Below are 23,841 nucleotides of genomic sequence, written 5' to 3'. Positions count from 1 at the left end.
GCACGAAAGAAGTTCAACATACATCTGTGCCCAGGCTTGGGCACAGATCTGATGTGGGGCAGGCAGAGACTACGAAACGCGCTTAGAACTCGCAGGGAAGTGAACACTGAAGGTATCCTTGAATGAGGGGTTCTGACATGAGGATTGGACGGTTACCCAGCGGTAGCACTTTCGCCACTTGCTTGTTGCGGAAGTTCAAGGTTTGAATCCAGCGGCCGCTCTGGTTATTACTGCGGGTACTCAACAGGTGGTCCATATGTCTTGTGACCCCGCCCCCCTCCCACCCCTCCCAAAATAAATTGACCCCTAACATTTGCTTTCCTTTGCATAATTAATTTCTGTTTTAAATAAACCATACTTTAATAAAGTATATATACGTTTTAAATAATTAAAGGGGGTCACAAGGCATCTGGACCGCCTTGCACATCAACCGCGGCGAGAGTTAAACATTCCGGTGACGTCATTCGCAACAGTTCGGCCACTGTGTGCCGACGTCACGGTCCAAGTTTGCCAAATGTGGATGAAGACGGAAAATTCCGCTACAAATTACTCAGTTGAAATGCACATAGCAAGCATCGCCTCGTACTATAACAACAACAACAACAAACTTGATTTGGTGCTTTCGTGACTGCAGGAATTACTCTTTGTTTTTTTCAGTAAAGTCACGTATAAATAAGAAATAATAATAAAAAAATAAAATTACATAATAGTATACATACGACGTTTCGATTGCAACGCAAGCAATCCTCATCAGGTATAGAAGAGCTAAATTTAAGAGAGAAAGGAAACAGAGAGATGGAGAAGCACATCAAATTGAGCAAGATTTAGTAAAATTTGGAAACAATATAATGCAGCACAGAGGGTCGGTCAAAACACAATTAACGCATGGTCTGGCTGATTACGTTATTTCAAACATTACTAAATTATAGGTTAAGAGTGATAGACTACAGATCATAGACGCATATATAGACATCCCAGCAGAGAGTTAGCACAGAGACAAAGATAAAGACAAATATCCCCCATATAGCCTTAACAGACTGTAGGGGCAAGTGCTATTAGCGAGCACCTATGAAGGCCGGAATGGTACACGAGGGGGTGGGTGGCCAGCACCACGCCCGACCGCCTTTGTCTCCCTAGTGGCAATGTTTACACACCGCACCAGGTACTCATTTGAGGCTGAGTCGACCTAGGGAAGGCCCGGGACCGGTTCAGATAATCGTCACTGGTGTTGGCCGTGAGCGGGAATCGAACCCGGGTCGCCAGGTTCATAGCGCAGCTCGCTAACCGACACACACATTGTCCCACAGAGAGAGACACACACTTTGTCCCATGTGTGTGTCTCTCTCTGTGTGTCTCTGTGCTGGCTCTCTCTGCTTGGATGTCCATATATGTGTCTGTGATCTGTACTCTATCACTCTTAACCTATAATTTAGCAACCTTTGAAATAACGTAATCAGCCAGAGCATGCGTTAATTGTGTTTTGACCGACCCTCTGTGCTGCATTATATTGTTTCCAAATTTTACTAAATCTTGTTCAATTTGATGTGCTTCTCCATCTCTCTGTGTTTCCTTTCTCTCTTAAATTTAGCTCTTCTATACCTGATGATGATTGCTTGCGTTGCAATCGAAAAGTCGTATGCATACTATTATGTAATTTTATTTTATCATTATTTCTTATTTATACGTGACTTTACCGAAAAACAACAAAGAGTAACAACAACAAAACTTGGCAGGACCCTCCTGAAAAAGAGTCACGAGACTCGGTGAGGTCAAATAAAAAAAAAATCTGGATAAACGAGCACAATAATAATAACAGTAGACAAATAATAAAAAAAATGTTCTTTTCCAATTTTAAAAAAGCTGAAATGGCACCTGAATATAAAAAGAAACAGTCCAATATCTCATTCAACCCAAACGACACCCTTAACCCAGCAATGAAACACTGCCCTCATCACTTGCTAACGCCATCAAGGTCACACGTTCGTTTGTAACCGCCCGCAACCCCACCATCCACGGCTGTACTTCCACACGTCATTGTATTACAGGGTGTTTAAAACAATTTTTTTAACACTTATACGGGACTATCGTTTTTTTAATGGAAAATGAACTTATAATAACACTGCAACACGATAACAAATGTAATGTTGATAGCCTTAAAAAATCAAAGAGTCTCCACGTGTTCGCCATCGTTGTCAACACGTGGCCTGGAATCTTCTCCAGGTGGGCTCCAGAGCCCGGAGGCAGTACATGTCACGTGGTGTTGTTGCAAATCCTCCGAAGTGTTAACATTTCTTTGAAGCACACCATATAAAACATTTTCATTTAAGAACTATCCATGTTTTATCCTCTTCACGGTTACATTCTAATTGTGCTGCCTCGCATCGTAAGATGAAGACAGTTACATTCGAAACTTTGTAGCCAGCAGTGGATCACCACCCTGTACCCATGCCATCGTACATTTGCTTCTAGAGTCGCCTCAACAAGACCCCTTTAACCACGTTGTTGGAGCACCTTTGAATAACCTGCAAAGATTGCCTGTCGCATATAAAACCAACATTTTAAAATGTGGAGTAAAACCAATGAGTGAAAAAAAACTGAATTGAACGTGATGGGTTTGCTTTCCTACCCATTTGTGACTGGCCAGAGGTCATGGTCAGCTCACTACACTTGCCAACTTGGTCTACCCATAGGTTGGGTGGCTGCTCATAATTTAACCTCGGAATCACAGTGGCTGGGGGGGTTAAATTGCATAAAAATCTCAATGTGTCGTTAAACCCGCCACCACCCGACACAGCAAATTATAAAGGTTTGTTACGCAAACAGAACATGGCAATTCGTTACTCGTGCAGGACACCGGTTGCGTTGGAGAGCCAAGCCACAACATTTACAATCTGAGTACGACGTTTCGCCAGTAATTACAACTAGCTTCATCAGGCGACAGCCAGATTTGTGGAGAAGTCCGCCTGTTTCGTTCCTTAAACAGAGGCGTAGATGTGGTGGCAACATTTGTGCACTCTTCTTTCGCGACGTAGGGAGGGGGGGGGGGGGTTCATGAATGCATTTTAATGACTATGGGTATCCATTTGCGTTTGGGTTATTTATGATATGGTAATCCACGTACATTACGCATGCGCATTGTGCGAGCTCATTGCTCTTGTACTTACTGTCGATTGTGTGTAATAAAACATCCGCACCAACGGAAATCCCTATTGAAGTATAGGCATGCATTTAAACAATTTGTTACTTGATGATTCGCTTCCAAGCAGCACTAAGTCTGTGGCTTTGATTTCTCTCAACTTCGATAGATTCTCTATCGGCAATGGATAACCACGGTCATTGATATGCATTCATTAGTTGCAGAAGACGTGTTACAGCAACAGGTTGATGGTCACCTCCAGGAGTTGGGACTGGGAAGGGAGTTTGGTCCTTGCGGCTTGCAGTGTGTTACAGCAGAGGAGTCTGTTCTCCTCCTATAACGCGTCTGTTCATAACGCGAATTGGATAAATAACGCGACGAATGTATGAGGGAACACGTTTTCATAACGCGGATGCGAATCGGAAATAACGCGATCGAGCGAACGGAGCTACGTCGCGCGAGTGGTAATACGCGGTTTGCACGGCTGCCTCGGCGTAGCAAGGCAGGGATGCTGCTGGATGCTTCTAGATGCAACCCACACACCTCAGTATTTGTTCGGCCTGTGTGCGCATCTATTGTGTTATCATGGACTGTGATTTACCCCCCCCCCCCCCAATATTATATATTATAACGCGATGTTTCCATAACGCGGTGTTCTTCAGGAATGCAAATTAGCGTGTTATAGCAAAACAGACTGTATGTGTGTATGTATGTGGAACTTCTTTCTCACCGTACGTGGCCAACCGTGATAATAGGAGGTGCAGTGAGGTGGGACCTGAAGGGCTGGAAGCCGGAGGGTGAACCCAACCATGCGCTATTGAAGGCGCTATGGAGGCGTATGAAGGTGTAGACCCCCAATGTCTGATCTGATCTGATGAGAGTGGTGCCAGCGGCGTTGTTCTAACCCAGCGGCATTGTTCTAACACAGTGGCATTGTTCTAACCCAGCGGCATTGTTCTAACCCAGCGGCATTGTTCTAACCCAGCGGCATTGTTCTAACCCAGTGGCATTGTTCTAACCCAGCGGCATTGTTCTAACCCAGCGGCATTGTTCTAACCCAGTAGCATTGTTCTAACCCAGTGGCATTGTTCTAACCCAGTGGCATTGTTCTAACCCAGTGGCATTGTTCTAACCCAGCGGCATTGTTCTAACCCAGTGGCGTTGTTCTAACCCAGTGGCATTGTTCTAACCCAGTGGCATTGTTCTAACCCAGTGGCATTGTTCTAACCCAGTGGCATTGTTCTAACCCAGTGGCATTGTTCTAACCCAGTGGCATTGTTCTAACCCAGTGGCATTGTTCTAACCCAGTGGCATTGTTCTAACCCAGCGGCATTGTTCTAACCCAGTGGCGTTGTTCTAACCCAGTGGCATTGTTCTAACCCAGCGGCATTGTTCTAACCCAGCGGCATTGTTCTAACCCAGTGGCGTTGTTCTAACACAGTGGCATTGTTCTAACCCAGCGGCATTGTTCTAACCCAGCGGCATTGTTCTAACCCAGTGGCATTGTTCTAACTCAGTGGCGTTGTTATAACCCAGTGGCGTTGTTCTAACCCAGTGGCATTGTTCTAACCCAGTGGCATTGTTCTAACCCAGCGGCATTGTTCTAACCCAGCGGCATTGTTCTAACCCAGTGGCATTGTTCTAACTCAGTGGCGTTGTTATAACCCAGTGGCGTTGTTCTAACCCAGTGGCATTGTTCTAACCCAGTGGCATTGTTCTAACCCAGTGGCATTGTTCTAACACAGTGGCATTGTTCTAACCCACTGGCATTTTTCTAACCCAGTGGCATTGTTCTAACCCAGTGGCATTGTTCTAACCCAGCGGCATTGTTCTAACCCAGTGGCATTGTTCTAACCCAGTGGCGTTGTTCTAACCCAGCGGCATTGTTCTAACCCAGCGGCATTGTTCTAACCCAGCGGCATTGTTCTAACCCAGCGGCATTGTTCTAACCCAGTGGCATTGTTCTAACCCAGTGGCGTTGTTCTAACCCAGCGGCATTGTTCTAACCCAGTGGCATTGTTCTAACCCAGTGGCATTGTTCTAGCCCAGCGGCATTGTTCTAACCCAGTGGCATTGTTCTAACCCAGTGGCATTGTTCTAACCCAGCGGCACTGTTCTAACCCAGCGGCATTGTTCTAACCCAGTGGCACTGTTCTAACCCAGCGGCATTGTTCTTACCCATCGGCATTGTTCTAACCCAGCGGCATTGTTCTTACCCAGTGGCACTGTTCTAACCCAGCGGCATTGTTCTTACCCATCGGCATTGTTCTAACCCAGCGGCATTGTTCTTACCCATCGGCATTGTTCTAACCCAGTGACGTTGTTCTAACCCAGTGGCATTGTTCTAACCCAGTGGCATTGTTCTAACCCAGCGGCATTGTTCTAACCCAGCGGCATTGTTCTAACCCAGTGACGTTGTTCTAACCCAGTGGCATTGTTCTAACCCAGCGGCATTGTTCTAACCCAGTGGCATTTTTCTAACCCAGCGGCATTGTTTTAACCCAGTGGCATTGTTCTAACCCAGTGGCATTGTTCTAACCCAGTGACGTTGTTCTAACCCAGTGGCATTGTTCTAACCCAGTGGCATTGTTCTAACCCAGTGGCATTGTTCTAACCCAGTGGCATTGTTCTAACCCAGTGACGTTGTTCTAACCCAGTGGCATTGTTCTAACCCAGTGGCATTGTTCTAACCCAGTGGCATTGTTCTAACCCAGTGGCGTTGTTCTAACCCAGCGGCATTGTTCTAACCCAGTGGCATTTTTCTAACCCAGCGGCATTGTTTTAACCCAGTGGCATTGTTCTAACCCAGCGGCATTGTTCTAACCCAGTGGCATTTTTCTAACCCAGTGGCATTGTTTTAACCCAGTGGCATTGTTCTAACCCAGTGGTTCTGAACCTGGGGTGCACGCACCCCTGGGGATTCGAGATTTCCTATCTGGGGGTGCGAGACATGGCCAGATTTATTTTTTTAGAAGGTAAACCGTCGAAACACAAATTAAGCACGGGGCATTCAAGAACAACAACGTTTTCTCTTTGGTTCTTTCGGTAAAGTCACGTAGGTAGAAAACATAATAGATCACGACGTTTCGATCGCAACACAAGCAATCGTCATCAGGTGGGACTACCACAGCGAGAAACAAACTGCTGAAGTAAGCGAGAGATCTGCTGTGACACGAGGTTATATAGTAGGCCTCGGCAGTGGGGGGGGGGGGGGAGAGGGGGGGTAGGAGGCGGGGCAGATAGTGGACCCGGCAGTAGCACCCGGGTCACTGGATAACAAACAACTACTTTGTTTCATCAAACCTATGCATGTATTAACATTCTAAATGTTTTAACGATTGCGAACCAAAGGGGTGCGGTAAAGGTTAAGAACCACTGGTCTCACCCCTGTGGTACGTGCTGGATGCTTCACTCACAGACTCTCCGCTGGTTATCTAATCACACGCGTGAATTGATTTATTTTGGAGGTGACGACTCCATATCTCACATAGGAGAGGACTGAAATATATGATGCGATCTTTGCATTGAGATCGGTTATGGGAGAAGTGTAAAGGCTTTGAAATATAAAAAAAGAAAATCATTCTCGATAATTTCTCGTTATTTCAGAAGGCTATTTATAAATGTGTCACCTTGTATTGTGATGTATTTTCACTCGTAGAATGATTTTACTTTAATGCATACGACTATAGCTGCGTTACAGTTCTAGCAATAATTCAGTGAAGGCAAGAATACTGAGCAGTATTAATCGTATCCTTTATTTACCCAAGACACATGAAGTATAGGCCAGTTAAGACGCATTATACACTTAATCTTTTACATGGATTACCTGGGTTACGTAATTTAGAATATTCCAGAATGCTTTATATATAAAACGGTGTTTGTGAAACAGTCTGATTCCAGCGAAAATAAGGAAGGCATGAGCCAATGGGACCTTCAGGATGGATGTGCCCGGCCTTTGAAAATTTGTTCGCTGTATTAACGAGTAGCTGTTTTACCAATCCGCTCACTCCAATGCTCTTAGCTAAATAACGCAAACGCATTGCTCTACAAAGCCTTGCAAAATAAATAAAAAATGTGTTGGGGGGGAGGGGGGGAGTGAACGCATCCATTTAGAACTCATGACCTGCGTACAACGTGGGGCCATATATGCCGGACTCAAGGCATTATGAGGAAGTACTTGTCCCGTAATAGCATATGTTCCATTCTCACCATCTGATGAGAAGCAGAAGCAATCCCGAGGCGGGCAATAATGGTTACCAGCAGACATGAAGTGTTTTCACTGCTCGGCTCAATTATCCTACAGCCTGCTGCATTGAAAGTTCTGCACAAACACTGCCTCGACTTTACAACATATTTCCAATAATGTGGAACGCATTGGGCACACTGGACCTGCGATCCAGAAGTCACCGCGGATCGAATCTCCGAGCGTGGCAACTGAAACAGCGAGAAAGTTCTTAAATTCCGTCCCCACTCCAAGCACCCCCCCCCTCCACGCCTCTGTCCACCCAGCAGTATAATTGGGTCCATCACAGTTCGGTGGTGGGGAAGAGTGTGGAACTCCTGCCTCTACCAAGACATCTGACCAGTGTCACGGAGTCTGCCAAATGACTTCGAGAGGGGGGCTCCCGCTGTAAGTGGGAGGCCATTCTGTCAGCAGTGGTTGTGAGTGAACAATTACATTGGCTGTATCTTTAGTGGCAGTATGTATATTTGCATTTCATTATGTTTATATAAACTGAAATTTAAGCAAACGTAGAAAAAAATATTTTGTATAATTATTGGATTACAGGAACAAATATAAGAAAGTGCCACATTCGTCATGAACGTTGCCTTTGCAACAGGAAAAATATATAACGGAAACCGTCATATATTTTACGAATACTCTGTATATTTTTCTGTTATCAAACAATGTTAATGATGAACATGGTGAGTTTTTTTCTTCTTCTTACATTTGTGCTGTACCACAACATCCAAAGTGGAATGTTAATAATTACAGGAATGTAATGGTCTTTGTCAGACCACATCTTCAGCATTACTCAGAAACTCAATTACACTTTTAAGATTGGCGTAATCTTGTTCCATCTCAGTGCATATGAGGCAAAACAATTTTTTAAATAATATCATTACTCTATCTTGATTTGAAGCTTTCGTGACTGCAGGAATCCATACTCTTTGGTTCTTTCGGTAAAGTCAGGTGGGATAGCACGGTCTGCTGCTGAGGCAGACTGTTTTTAAAAGGTTTGAAATGAGTGTAGCTCAAGGGTCATAAAGCAGTGGCCATGGCTAGTGATGTTAATGTGAGAAATTAGCATGTAACTTCTATCTTACAGTTACATGCTAATTTCTCACATTAACATCGCTAGCGCCGGCCACTTCTTTATGACCCTTGGGCTACACCCATTTCAAACCTGTTAAAACAGGCTGCCTCAGCAGCAGACCGTGCTATCCCACCTGATGATGGACGCTTGTGTTGCGCCCGAAACGTCGTAATTTATTTTATTTTACACCTATGTGACTTTACCGAAAGAACCAAAGAGTATCATTACTCTAGCAATATTTAGCTAACGCTTAGCTAGATGCGGTGATTGGCACACGCCTGTAATCCAGCACTGTGGAGTAAAGCGAGGTTTGGTGGATTGCAAATATCTTGCTGAGCTCACCTTCCAGTGGACGTCGGGATTTCACACCCTGGCTTGCCAGAAGGCGGTACAGCAAACTGTGAACTAATGTCACATGTCCCTTCTGTACAGGGACTTCTCTACTTACGATCATTCGACTTACTAACGTTCAGAGATACGAACAAACCTGTCCGTATGTCCAGTCGCCTGTTCGGATCGAGAGTTGTAAGCTCAACCGCCGCGCAATAGATGGCGGCGGTGGCATCTGCGTCTACAGGAGATTATACAACTTTTAAAGTCACTCCCCGTGTTTAGTGTACATGCTGTACAACGTGTTTGGAATCGACATAAGTAAAGTTTAACTTAAGAACAAATCTTCTTACGAACAGACCTCTACTTACGAACTAATTCGTACATAGAGGCGAGTCCCTCTATCGGGTAGAATGTTGCCCTCTCGTACTCGGGGGGCGGGATGGTAGCTACGGTTGCCTCCCATGTGTATAAGTACGTATTAATTGGCTGAAAACATCTTCATATATATAGGCTGAGAGAACCGCAGATCTTTGGCAATTATTGATGCTAGCTCACCGCCTGGCTGCCTTGCCACTGGTATGAGGTTCATCAGCGATTGTGAGACGTAATTTGCATGAACGGCGATGCTGTAGAGCAGGGGTCCCCAACCCCCGGGCCACGGACTGCAACCGGTCCGTGGCCTGTTACGAACCGTAGCAGGAGGTGAGAGCGGTGAGTCCGCGCATGGCCCGCCCCCATTATTTTATTCACCACTTCCGTCCGCGCCTCTTTCCCGTACTGCGCACTTGTCTCAGTCACAGTGTTGCTAGGCCCACAAGCTAACCCCTAGTAGCCACAATGAGTAAAAAACAAACGTCGCTGGAGAGCTTCTTTGAAAATGGGGAAAGACCCAATGATGACCCCCCCCCCCACCCCGGTCCGTAAAAAAATTGTCTTTCACGAAACTGGTCCCTGGTGCCAAAAAGGTCGGGGACCGCTGTTGTAGAGAACAAAGCATCATCATTATTATGATCATCATCTTTGGAGACAAGGGTTGGTGGGTCATGTGTAAATATATGAAACTTACAAAACCCACAGGGGTGTGACTTGGCTAGCCCAAATGTGTGCACCTTTTAGTGGTATGCCCTTCTAGGGAAGGGATCCACGGCAAAACGCTCCATTGAAATGGAATGTTGGCCAAACATCTAAAAGGACAGATCCTCCTGAAAAAAATGCATTGACCCAGGATTGTTTGATAAATCAAGATAAAATATCAATGTGATTATGAACAAAACTGTTGATGCCACCACACCTCGTGAACGCTTTCTACCCTCAACCAGGGGGCCCCAGTAGTGAGATGTTAACTATCTCGCCTGGTATACAGGAGGTCGTCGGTTCAATCCCGACCCTGACACCTGTATATTTAGAGTTTGCATTTTCTCCCCGTGGTCACGTGAATTGTTCTCCAGGTCCTCCAGTTTTTCCCTCCACATTTATAAACATGCGTTGCGAGCATTTAGCTACTATACATTACCACGTAACAAGATACTTCTAAATTTTGATTTAAAGCTTTCGTGACTGCAGTAATTCATATTCTTATCCGAAAAAACTAAGAATATAAGCTACTTCTAGTTGAGCTATCAATTGTTGGCTAGGTCGCTTCTGAAAAAGAGCTATATATCTTAGTGGGCCTTACCAAGTAAAATAACAAATAGTTTAGTTTACATCCCACAAGTGTTGCACAGTAGACACGTGACCTCCAAGATCTGCCTTAACAGTCGCCCATCATCTCCTCGAAGGTAGTTTACTTGGCTGCTTGACTCGTGGAAGGTTATGGATACATGAAGATCATTATTCTCATTTTCATCGTGGCATTGATTTAAGCCTTCAAATTGTTGTTTTGTTTCCACGAACTGGTTCGTTAATATAACCACTGCATTACATCTGGGCACTGGGAATTTCTAGGCGCTAGGAACTGCTTCAGATACAGAACCGTACTTAAGTGGCCGATAGAACACCACTGTACACGTTTTGAGTTTATCGACTTCAGTCTTGGGGGCACAATCTGTTATTTAGATACATCACTTAATCTTCTTGTATTCATGCTTCATGGATGGCTTGCTGCTCTCATGAATATCCATTTAATTTCACTCTGAACAGCCTATGCCCCGTCTCATCCAATGCAGTTTTATCAACGGTATGTCAAAGTCATAATCAGAATCTTAATTTATTCTGGAGGAATCCGATAAGCTATGGAGCTCTATTTCACAGATGTCCATAAGGTACTACAACCAACAATGCAAAAAAACGATAGGAGTGCAAAATAGAGAACAGGTAAGCAATTCACTTAAATACATACATTACATTAAAGTATATGAGCACAAATCGCATAGGTACATAAATTCCTGCCTTTATTTTACACGCTTTTATTTAACTCACTGTCTGTTGTATCCTCAAATCTTGCAACTAAATTTTTACCCACTTCCCAATGTGCTATCGACTGCAAACTTGGTATACTTATGTCATACTGGTGACAATACCATATTCTATCATTATTAAACATATATTTTTAAACATTATTTTTTACACGTTATATTTCGGCTTGGGTCAAATTGTCCACGCTCAACTCACGTTGGCTGTAAATCACCACGGGCCCCTTACGTTGTGGCAAGCTTCGGGGCCACTTCCTGGAGTCGTGGAGTTCTGCCATTACTAGTACGGTACATTTCATTAAAGTGTTTTTTTTTGTTATTTTAAATATTACTTATTTCATCCATAAATGCAAGCTTGGGACGGGCAGCCAGATCAGTCCAGGAAAACTGTTCAGGAAGCTATCACATCCATATCACCTGATTTTGTCCTATATTATTATAAACCTGTTCATAGGCTTATTGGAATATAGCGTACGATAATATAGGATTGTTATGGATAGGTCGACCTTGTACTCGAGTTGGAGGTGCCTTACGCAGACATTCTCCGCTCCGCGACAGCCTACCAGCTTTCCGGAAAATATTGAGTGAGAAATTAAGCCCAGATTGTATGGGAAAACCTTCGGCCGTGCCAGATCAACTGTATTGGGCGAGCACCCTGGCATTACAGGATTACACGTCTCGTGGAATGTAAACCAGCTGGGTGAAAGAGTGCAGTCTCCTTTTTTGTAAGCTTTCTCTATTCATTAGCGACAGTTGCTGTCTAAGGAGATCAGTCGCCCAGTCCCCGGACTTTCCACGTGAACTCGGCACATTCATTTAATTTCAGCCGCACCTGGTTGAAACAAAAAAAACCCATCGAAGCCGCGTTCCGCACTGCCTACCTGGATTGAATTCAGCTCGCAAAAATGCCAATGGCAGCTGAGTAATTTGCTTTCACTCCGTTTTCTCAACCGTAATATTGAAGCAAGCCAGCAACAATTATTGCTACGTGCTTTTCTCGTCCTATTTTGTTTTTTTCACTTGAGTTATGTTGCCCGCCCCCCGCCGCCCCCCCGGTGCAGCAGATGCGACTGGTAGATATTGTCCTTTAGCTGCCGTTGTGCTAACATTCCTGGTCCTCAAATAAAATAATGATTCTCTGATATTTCAATGATGTGGAGCGGTGGGTGCGGCAGTTTACGCACTGCACTATGAACCCGCCACGATCTGAATTCGACTCTGGACCATAGCTTAACGGCAGTGGTGAGTCAAATCTGAACCAGTCCTGGTTCCTGCTCCCCCAACTCCCTGCACTAGCCAACGTGGAACGTGGTGATGTACGGTCAAACAACCTCCATGATCGATATTGCGCGAGGAGGCTTTCATCGAGCAGTGGATTAAAAATGGGGTGAGATAAGCGTATTCTATTAAAACACAAGTGGCAGTTCCACAGTTAATATCTCTGTATATAAAGCGTTTATGGTCAGAGTAGTTGTTAGATGCAGTTTTAAATTAAAAATGCTTCGTATACAAACTTGAATTCTGGAGTCGTGTTGTCACTACATATGCTCATGCGTTTACTCAATGCGAGCAGCCTCGGAGCACCGGGCGACCTGAATCACAGACAACGGCCAGATAATTGTCGTCTAACTCTCTTACGCGAGCGAACTTAGCAGACACAAACCCAGTGCACACAAACAACACTTAATAAGATGTTGTACGTAACTTTTTGATTTGTCTGCATTGGCATGGGTGGGGGGGGGGGGTCTCATATTGTACATTGAGTATTCTTGCAATTTTTTCTTCTTTCGTATGGTACTTGAAATATGATACAGGTTACAACTGTATTTTTTAATTCTGTATGCATCTGGGGTGGGTAGCTGGGTGTAGTCCGCTTGTTCCACCAGAATGCGCGTGTTGTATTGGGTGGAAAGTCATCAGTGATGCGCCGGATGCTTTGCTCCTCGCCGTATTCACCTTGTGGTGAGTGTCCCGATCGTTCCGTGAATGGGGAAAATGTCCAAGCCTTCCTCCGTGAGTTGTTGTTGGGACGCGGTTGAGAAGGATCCCCACTATCGTCCAGGCAGGGAGAAACCAGGCGCTGTTCCTTTTTCACGTCTTCAGTAAACATCTTGACAAACGTACTGAAACTCAGTTGTATTCGTTTGTTAGTCCTGACTGCTCTAGAGGAGTTGTACAACCCTAGCTACCACTGCTATTCAGTGGCCTAAAATATGGCTCTAGATTTTGGTGTTATAATTTATTTATGTAGTTTATTGTTAAAAATTCGGTCACAGTCCCTATGATCACTGTTACATTGCATTTATGGCTTTTATTTTGGTGATTTCGAAAACGTTTTTTTGTTTTGGCCATGTTTTTGTTTATTGTAGTACGGAGTTAGACTGATGGCCTTAATCTTAGTTGTCTTGTGGTTGTTGTTGTTGTTATTTGACTTGCATCCCACTGGGATTTTTGCACACAGCGTTGGTGTACGGTGCTATTTCAGGAATATTTTTATATTTTTTTCCTGTATTTTCTGTTTGCACAGTCACATTATCACTTTAACATGTTTTCTTGTTCATGTTTTTTGTTTGTTGCGGTTGCACCCGATTCAAGAGCCGAATGGCTCACAGGGCTATACCAAATAAATGAACTATGAACTATGACACTGCTGGTGAGACCACAAAGGTTGAAACCGATTTGAGACAAATGTCGAAGGATGGCATTCACCTCAATAGCCCCGTCGGCTTATGGGCTAATAACACATTCTATTTATATCTGGACAGAAGACCAAATAACTAATTTGAGGTCGGATTATTTATTCCATTATCCGTAAAATTCGAGACCCTATCCATGCTGTGCGTGTTGTGGGAGATTGTCTGACTCTGTGAATTACATCACGCTGATCAGTGCGGACGAGTGACCATGAGTAGCATAAATGGGGGAGAACATAAGGAACATAGTACAACAATATATTTTGCTGAACTATCCTCTGCTGCCCACTTGGCAGCAAAAATTAAGACATGTTTGTTCGCGACGGTCAGCCATCCAAGTACCCTCCAAGCTAGACCCTTTCCTTAACTTCTGAGATCAAGACGAGATCGGACACATTCCACGTGATTTTGTTCATAGGCAATGCTTTAAAATAATGCACAACAGCTAGTTTTGTATGCTTCAGTAAGCGTCATTGATAATATGGCTGTGCCCTCCTGTCAGGTGTAGATTGCTGGTATTCATGGGCTGCTGGCACCATAAACTGGAATGGAATCGAATAAACGGACTGCATCAGGTATACCCATGTGTGATTGTATGTGTTCATGTATAGTGTACCGCCTAATGGAGCACACATGTTTAAATAACACTTTTTATTTTTCACTAAAATTGGACAACAAAGAAAAAAACACTCAACTTGCATCCTCAACGGTGTTTGCATTAGGAATAGGTTTTACCCTTTTAACTGGCACAAAAAACTGACACCTTTATTCAAGGCATCATGTTTGCAATAACCACAACACAAGCAGTCAAAATGCAAACAAAAAAGACAACTCTGATAATAATATGCACTGTCCTTGAATTTGATTGGTCCACACCCGAGACAGCTTTTCTTAGAGCCTAGTCTCCATTGGTGTTGGACCAGAAGACGCCAAAAGGCGTACAACTCAAAAACAGCGCACTATCAGAATATTGAGGGCTCGGGGTGAGCATTTACATTATGAGACCTCCTTTGCCAGAAACAAGATATAGGAATAGGTATTACCCTTTTAACTGGCACAAAAAAATGGTGTTTGCATTGTTCAGAGATTTAAAACATTTGCAAGTCTCTCCACTATCTTTGATCCTGACAATTATTGAGAGCTTCTCTAACCCTAATCAAATGATAATTGGGTCCAGAAATGCATCACTAAGTTGATTATACTAATAATGGTTTATTAGATCTCAAAACAACAGTTCTACCCGTTATTCAGTGCGCCAGCACACTTGAACATTTTTCTTATAATAGAAATGAGTTCATTTCATTAAAATATGTTTGATTACTGAAGGGTTTATTGTCTGTTATTCAATATAAACTGTGAGTGTAGCTATTCATTCTCATCAGGCCCCGTAGTGTAAACAAGTGTAACGCTTATTATCCACTCTGTGTCTGTAGCCTCTCTATTTATGTTCGATGAAGAAGACTATTGCCCGAAACTTCACAATTATACATATTCCTGCAGTCACGAAAGCATTAAGTCAAGATCACAATAATACATATTTTTTTCCTTTTAAGGCCAGAATATCATTGACGAACGTGTTCAGTGTTCTGTTAATTGTGCTTTGTGCACCACTGCCAACGCAGTATCGCCAAATCATTGGTATGAATGTCCTGTATGTTGACCGTCTTTCGCACCATACGTAGTCAGCCGCGCTAATCGGAGGTAGCGAGGGGAAGAACAACAAACTAAACACAAAAATCAGTTCTAGAGAAATTCGTTTTCAATCTACATTTAAAAGTGCATGGCTCCAGTGGCTTCCTGATATCGGAAGGAAGAGCGTTCCAGACGGCCGCAGAAGCGCATCTGAAAGCGCCGCGCGATGCGGTGACCGTGATGACCTCAGCGCCTATCAGTGAAGGCTGATGTTGCTTCTCTGCACGGTGCTAATGGCCACTCGGGGTGTAAATAGCCGGTAAATCGAGACGTCATTCATTTAGCAGGCACTTTCCGTGCAATCGGTGTGCACAGACTCACGGCTCGGTGATGTCCAGAGTTCCGTGCTAATTCAATGCTCTCCTTACATTACCTGGCACGTAGCACAGCACGCTTGGGCAGGGCTCAATAATTTAGAAGTTTTAAACATCCGGAGTTTGTGGGTCATACTGGGTGATGTGCGCGCGTTGTGGGGTTGGGGTGGTGGTGGTGGTGAAGGCTGTGTTGTGCCAGACCTGGCCCAGATAACATTCATCGCAATTGCACAATCACTGCAGTTAAGAACAAGGCATTGGTTAAATACTTCTGTGTGAACGCGCATTGGAAAAAAAAAAACCCAGAGCCGCGAATGGTATTTTTTTCTGGAATGATAATTAACTGCTTCATTAGTCACACATGCTGAAGTACCTTGTCTCTTTTCCTGCAGTGGAGTGACCCATTAATTTGAACTATCTTTGGCCGGCAACCAAATAACACACATTCCTGTGAATGTACAGTGAGGTAAAAAAGTATTTGATCCCCTGCTGATTTTGTACGTTTGCCCACTGACGAAGAAATGATCAGTCTATAATTTTAATGGTAGGTTTATTTGAACAGTGAGAGACATAATAACAACAAAAAATCCAGAAAAACGCATGTCAAAAATGTTATAAATTGATTTGCATTTTAATGAGGGAAATAAGTATTTGACCACTCTGCAAAACATGACTTAGTACTTGGTGGCAAAACCCTTGTTGGCAATCAGAGGTCAGACGTTTCTTGTAGTTGGCCACCAGGTTTGTCATTTTAAAGAGTACCTTGGCAATGTCGGACAACATTCTGCAGCTGCTTGCTCGCTCTACGGAAAGGTTGAAGATGTTTTTTTTTGGAATAGATTGCAGGGTGGTTCAAAAAAATGTTTTACGCTTCGGAGAATTTGTAACAATTCCACAAGAAATGTGCCGCCGGGCTCTGGAGAACACCTGGAGAAGATTCCAGTCACGTGCTGACAATGATGATGAACAAGGGACTTTTTGAAGCTATTAACATACATTTGTAAAATTTTGATTTAAAGCTTTCGTGACTGCAGGGATTCATATTCTTGGTTCTGTCGGTAAAGTCACGTAGAAGGGAAACAATAAAATAATAAAAAAATATAAAACAATAAAATTCTCACGACGTTTCGACTGCAACACAAGCAATCATCATCATCATCAGGTGTGAAAACCACAGCAAGAAAATTTGGAAAAAAACGCCACTTCAAATTTTTTTGCTGTGGCTTTCACACCTGATGATGAAAAACGCCACTTTTTCTAATTTTCTTGCTGTGGTTTTCACACCTGATGATGATTGCTTGTGTTGCAGTCGAAACGTCGTGAGAATTTTATTGTTATATATTTTTATTTTTATTTTATTGTTTCCCTTCTACGTGACTTTACCGAAAGAACAAAGAATATGAATCCCTGCAGTCACGAAAGCTTTAAATCAAAATTGAACAAATGTATGTTAATAGCTTCAAAAAGTCCCTTGTTCGTCATCATTGTCAACACGTGACTGGAACCTTCTCCAGGTGTTCTCCAGAGCCCGGCGGCACATTTCTTGTGGAATTGTTACAAATTCTCTGAAGCGTAAAACATTTTTTTTGAACCACCCTGCAATCTATTCCAAAAGAAACCATCTTCAACCTTTCCGTAGAGCGAGCAAGCATCAAGCAGCTGCAGAATGTTGTCCGACATTGCCAAGGTACTCTTTAAAATGACAAAACTGTCTCGACGACGACGAGGAGCAGGGGGTACTAGCCAAGCAGTCAACTCTTGGCGCGTGCGAGACGTGGGAGGGAATTCGAGCCAGCCGGGAGCTCCCAGCCACTCCGCATGTTGACGAGAAAATTACCGAAGTTGCCTGTCCCCAGGCGATCGCAAACGAACTCTGCGTGTGGGAAGTGGGGGGGGAGGGAGGTTAACATGAGCTCGGGTAGCGACGTTTCAGATAATGACCAGAGTGGGCCGTGCGAGAGTTTGGGGGGGGGGGGGAATGATTTTCCCGGTGCGGTGGAGCGGCTGCTTGGTCATTGCGCGCGCCTCAAACCGATTGCATGCCCACATTGGGCCAGGAGGAAGTGCGTTTGCGCCGTCTATTACAGCTCCCCTTGCGCCTCGCATTAATGCGGAGGAGGGGGGGGGGGGGTGCAAACGTCGGGTTTCTCACACCGCATAACCAACTTTGGCCGTGACGCACCCCGCAATTTTTCCAGCAAAGCCCGGCCTTCCCTATAGAGATTGCGATTTTTTTTTTGCACTGTCAAGACGGTCACGGGTGACGCGCAGCGGTGCATGTGCATTAAATTGGTGATATGAGCAGCATTTGAATGTCCCTGTAGAGGTGGGGTGGGTGGGGGGCCGAATTATTATTCACGGTGTAACTTGAGCAATGTGGGTGTTATTAAACAGTGGGGCAGAGGCCGATGGTAAATGATACGGTGGGTTAATGTGTACAGGGTTTTCCAAAACTCACCCACAGAACGTCTTTTTTTTTCATGTTCGCCAATCTTCTCCATTCGTTAACAAGTCATTACATGCCGCACGGGTCTGATGATAGCTGTTTGACAAAGACAAAGATCCCCCGTATAGATCATGAGACCTCCTTTGCCAGTAGCAAAATATAATAATAGGCTTTTCCCCCTTTTTTTCTGGCAACAAAACTGAAACCTTTTAACAAGGAATCATGTTGCTGCACTAACCATAAAACTTGTGGTCAGAATGCAAACAAAAACACACTGATAATAAATGATGCATTGTCCTTGAAACTGATTGGTCCACACCAGAGACAGCTTTCTTTTGAGCCTCGTCTCAAACGGTGCTAGACCAGAGGACGCCAAAAGGACAATGCATATATTATCAAAGTGTGTGTTTTTGTTTGCATTTTGACCACTACTTTTATGGTTAATGCAGACATTATTCCTTGTAAAAAGGATTCAGATTTGTTGCCAGAAAAAATGGGAAAACCCTATTATTATCCCCCGTATAGCCTGAACAGACTGTTGGGGCAAGCGTTGTCAGCGAGCACCTGTGGAGGCTGGCACGGCAGACGACGGGGAGGGTGGCCAGAACCACGTCAGCCCGCCTTTGTCTTTACACACCGCACCAGGTACTAATTTGAGGCTGAGTCGACCTAGGCGAGGCCCAGCACCGGTTCAGACGATCGTCACTGGTGTTGATCGTGAGTGGGAATCGAACCCGGGTTTGCCGGGTTCGTAGCGCAGCGCACGAACTGCTGCGCACCACGCTGATGACACACGCGTGCACACACACACGCGTACACACACACACGCGTACACACACGCATACACATACACCGTACACACACACACGCGTACACACATACACGCATACACACACACGCGTACACACATACACGCGTACACACACACGCGTACACACACACATACACATACACCGTACACACACGCGTACACACACACACGCGTACACACACGCATACACATACACCGTACACACACACACGCGTACACACACACGCGTACACACACGCATACACATACACCGTACACACATACACCGTACACACATACACGCATACACACACACGCGTACACACATACACGCGTACACACATACACGCGTACACACACATACAGCCGTACACACACGCGTACACACACACACACGCGTACACATATACACGCGTACACACATACATACACACAAGCGTACACACATACACGCGTACACACACATAGAGGCGTACACACACACGCGCGCTCTCTCTATCTTCATTTCAATCCACAATGTGTGCATCATATGGGATCTGTTCACCAATCATTGCCTACACGCAGCCAGTAATGACTTGACGCCGTACGGGCGTTCCCTGTGCATAACGCATGTTTGTGAAACTGCCCCAATCGAATTATTTCCAAGGCAGCGTCTGATTGTGTTTATTTTCTTTTTAAAAAGGCCATTTAATAAGTATATAGTGTGTAAACATTTGTGATTTTTTTTCAACGTTCCTGTTTGCTGAACGATCAAATCAACTGGCATATTTTCCCAAGTGACAACTCATTGGCTTAGTCGGGTGGTGGAGGGCGATAGCTAACAAAAAAACCCATTATATACCGACACAATCTAACCCAAAATAAACCAATTATGAATCATATCGGTAATGAAAGCAACGTATGCAATTGTGTTCGATATAGATTGATCTGGATTGGTATGTGACCATGGGCGTGCATGCTACTCTTCTTAATTTAAATAATAATAAACATTCCCATTGTGATATCGTCTACTGCATTTCATGATAGTGACACGTGGAAATCGTGGCATTATGACATAATGTTTCAAGTGCATCCAATGTACTTACATATCACTTACCCACAAGATTAGTTGTTTTGTTGGACTCGTAACTAAATAGACACGGTATGTTTTAGTTTATGGGGCCCCCTCCCCCCACCGCTCCGCACCTCCGATCAGCACGGTTGGCTACAAACGTACTAATCAGACCTACAAACACTCTGCTCCATTGAATTTCACCACTGTAAATTTGACACCGACATTTACCTTTAAGGCAGTCGCCAGCATGAACCATAGATAATGAACTCAATTCCAGCGTTCTTTAGATCATGTACTCAGCCACCCCACGATGTATGAATAAATAAATAAACCAGGCGTTTCTGGGTGCAACGGCTGTCACCTGTGTCACTGCTTCGCCACTCACGTGGCTCGTCGCAACTGGAAGCCTCCGGTCCTTTGACTTTTGGAGCACACGTGCGGAGCGGCGCTACAGGCTCGACACTTTGGCTTCCAGCGATGCTGCCCTTGGCAGAGTGCTTCTCGTGCCTACGTGTGTTTTAATCGAGATGTCATCATGGCCAAAGCCACGTGGCCAGTGCTCTTGGCTATTGCAACCCTCCGCTTGTTCGACCTTCATCAAGTAACCTCAAGAAACGATCTCACCGCGCATCACCAACGGTGGCTGTCATTCGCAGCAAGATTCCCTCACCTCCCTCCACTTTCTCCAGGGGCTTCATTGCCATCGCTAGCAGGGTCACCTTACGAGATCGGCCGCATCTGCCACCATGCCTCTGCTCTTGATCATCCGCTGTATCTTCCTTCGCTCACGTCACCCTGCACTGCAGCTCATAGTATAGAACTCTCCGCGGCATGACTCACAACCTCTGCTCTATACCGAGGACCAGGACCATCGGTGGCAGGCGTAGATTTGTCATCTGAAAACCATTCTGCTGCACATTTCCGGCATTCAATCAAGCTCTTTCGCTTGACTTTCAAATGACTCTTTGAGTTTGGCTCCACACATTATTTTTATGATTAGTATCATGATTTAAATAACATACCCATGGCTCTGAAGGATAATTTGGTTTGCACATTCGTGAAATCTGGCTTTCTAAGGCAAATGTAATATTTTCCATTCCCCTCCCTAGTTGAACAGAGGATGTTTTCACTCATAGTGGTTGAGTTAATCATGGTCTCACTCATTTGAAAGCAGGCGGGGAGTGTTTTTAGTTTTATTGTTGAGGTTCTGATGAAGGGGATCATGACAGCGGTGCCCTAAAAGTGACATGCTTTGCTCCCAGAGCAGTTGTTGATTTTAAAGTTGAAGACTTACGATGTGACTGAGCCGAGTTCATGGCCTATTGAAAATAAAATTCTAAAATACTGACAGCTGCCTTAATGAATCAAATTTCGGTGAGATTCAACCCTCCATTTTTCATTGCATTGTAAAGTCTTAGGTTACATTGCAAAGTAACGGTGATTAAAAAAAACCCCGTGCATTAATATGTGTTACTTAAATTTTAGTCTGACAGGTGTTCGCCTATGAAGGCGGGAAGGATCACTCTCTGTGTGGGATTAAACACATTGGAGCGCGAGCCATTTACTGCACGGGAAAAGCCTACAGGCGCGTAAGGCCACCGTCCTCAATGGGATTTAAAATTCCCCACATCAGCTTTGAGCCATAGGGGTAATTAAACGATGGCTGGATGCCAGAGAACACACACTGCTTGCCGCCTCGATTTGTCGCACCTGGCAGAGAGGAGTTAAATAAAGGATGTCCTCTCAAGGCCCATGCCATGTGCACTGAATTACGAGCATTAACAGCTCACGCACCACCAGTACGTTTCGACACAGCCTTACCTAAACCACCCAGCCCATTACTCGCCAGTGTTATCCGTGTACAAGCGTGCATTTTTAGCGCATCGTGTGCAATTGTGTCTGCTCGCGGTCCTGGTGGGACTGGGCGGTTCCATTCGCAAGGCAATTTGAGCCGCTACATTGCCTGTGAATGAAGCTGAACACGGTTTGGCTTTTGTGCAAATAGCCCAATGCCCGTGATTTATTTTTATTCTTCCACAGAATAATCGGAACTGGCTCTGAATTCAATTTGCAAACCAGCAGGGTGATCTGTTCAATGAGTTTGGCAGACTCGTCTCCCATGCGTCCCCCTGTCAACGGTTGCAGAGCGAGGTCACGGAGTGGCAGTTGTTCATATTTGTTTGGCATACCTACAATATTCACAGCAGGAAAATGAGCATTTAAAGGTACCCCGCATTACCCGATCGTTCAAATTGCCTGCACGGGAAGCCGGTGCACATATTCGCCCTCGTTTGTCAGACGTGTAACACCACTATTCCCCATGATCACGCTACGTTGCCGCTCTCTGCCTCTTTACTGCCCGACGAAGGCATACCCAAGTGGTGTCGGTCACGGGAATGGGTCGGCGACCTGCGGCTCTGGAGCCGCATGCGGTGGCTCTTTAAGGATCACCGTCTCGGAATCACCACACGCATTGCAGAATCCAATCGGCTGTCTGTGCCTTTGAGTTGCACATGACTACATTTTTTGTCGTGTGCCTAAACTTGCCGTGGATTGGCTTGGTGGGTATGAAGCTTAAGAGTTAGTTGTTTTTTTTACTGAAATAGAAAAAAATGGCTCTTCTTATTATGTTGGTTGCCGACCCCCAGTCGTGGGGGTTTGTTTGGCCGCAAGGTTCACCGCAAATTTGCACGAACTCCACCTCGGTGTGGTGAAGTATGGTAAAACTACCGTCATGGCTGCGGCACGGCATTGGGAGACCTTCATACAAAGGGAATTCGACGTAACTTTATAATGAATAAACCAGCCTCCTGTGTGCTGCCATATTCACGTGGAGTCAGAGTACACTTGATTTAATAAAGAATTAAAGCTTTCGTGACTGCATAAATTACTCAAATCAATCACGACGTTTCGACCGCAACACAAGCGATCTTCATCAGGTGTAAAAAAACAAATAGCAAGGGAGCACACAGGGTGACATCAACGCAACACACAGAGAGCGTTAAACTGTACGGAGGTAAATACAACAAGAAGATGAGAGACGAGAATTCAACAAACCTAAGAAAAAATTACGTGATGCAAAACCAGTCAGGCCAACAACACAGTTAGACACTTGCCTGGCGGACCACGAATTTCAGAAGAGTGCTAAATTTCGTGTTCATCCTCTGGATTGAACATACCAGCATAGACAGAGTGAACAAATACGAGGTACAAGTCAGCAGAAATACATATACAGGGACACCAAGAGGCAAGAAGAGGAAATACGGACAGAGAAGCAAGGAAAAAGAAAAAGGGCCGGAGGGATGAACAGACAGAGGCCTTAAATAAGAAGTAGAGGTGGGGGGGAGGGGCCGAAGAGAGCAAGGGGGCACGGCAGCAGAGGCGGGGGGAGGGGTAGGAGAAAGCAAGGGGTGCAATACGTTTAGGACAGAATTGTAAAGGTAACTTCCCCGTAGAAGTGTGTTAATAAAGAAAAAAACAATGAGTACACTTGATTTCTAGAAAGTGGTTGGTGGTAGTTGTGTCTGTTATAGGAGTTGGTGGTGTGTTGCATATCACATAACGAGGTCCACTTGTACAGTGGCCACGAATCCAATACAGCACTAACCACCACGTGTTTTTTTTTCCATAAGCGGCATTATTCATAGGCCGCCG

The sequence above is a fragment of the Petromyzon marinus genome, chromosome 36 (genome assembly GCF_048934315.1).
Source record: "Petromyzon marinus isolate PM22_M1 ecotype Great Lakes invasive population chromosome 36, UKy_Petmar_22M1.pri1.0, whole genome shotgun sequence".
NCBI lineage: Eukaryota > Metazoa > Chordata > Hyperoartia > Petromyzontiformes > Petromyzontidae > Petromyzon > Petromyzon marinus.
The sequence above is the reverse complement of the archived record's forward strand: the minus strand, read 5'-3'. Positions refer to the sequence as shown.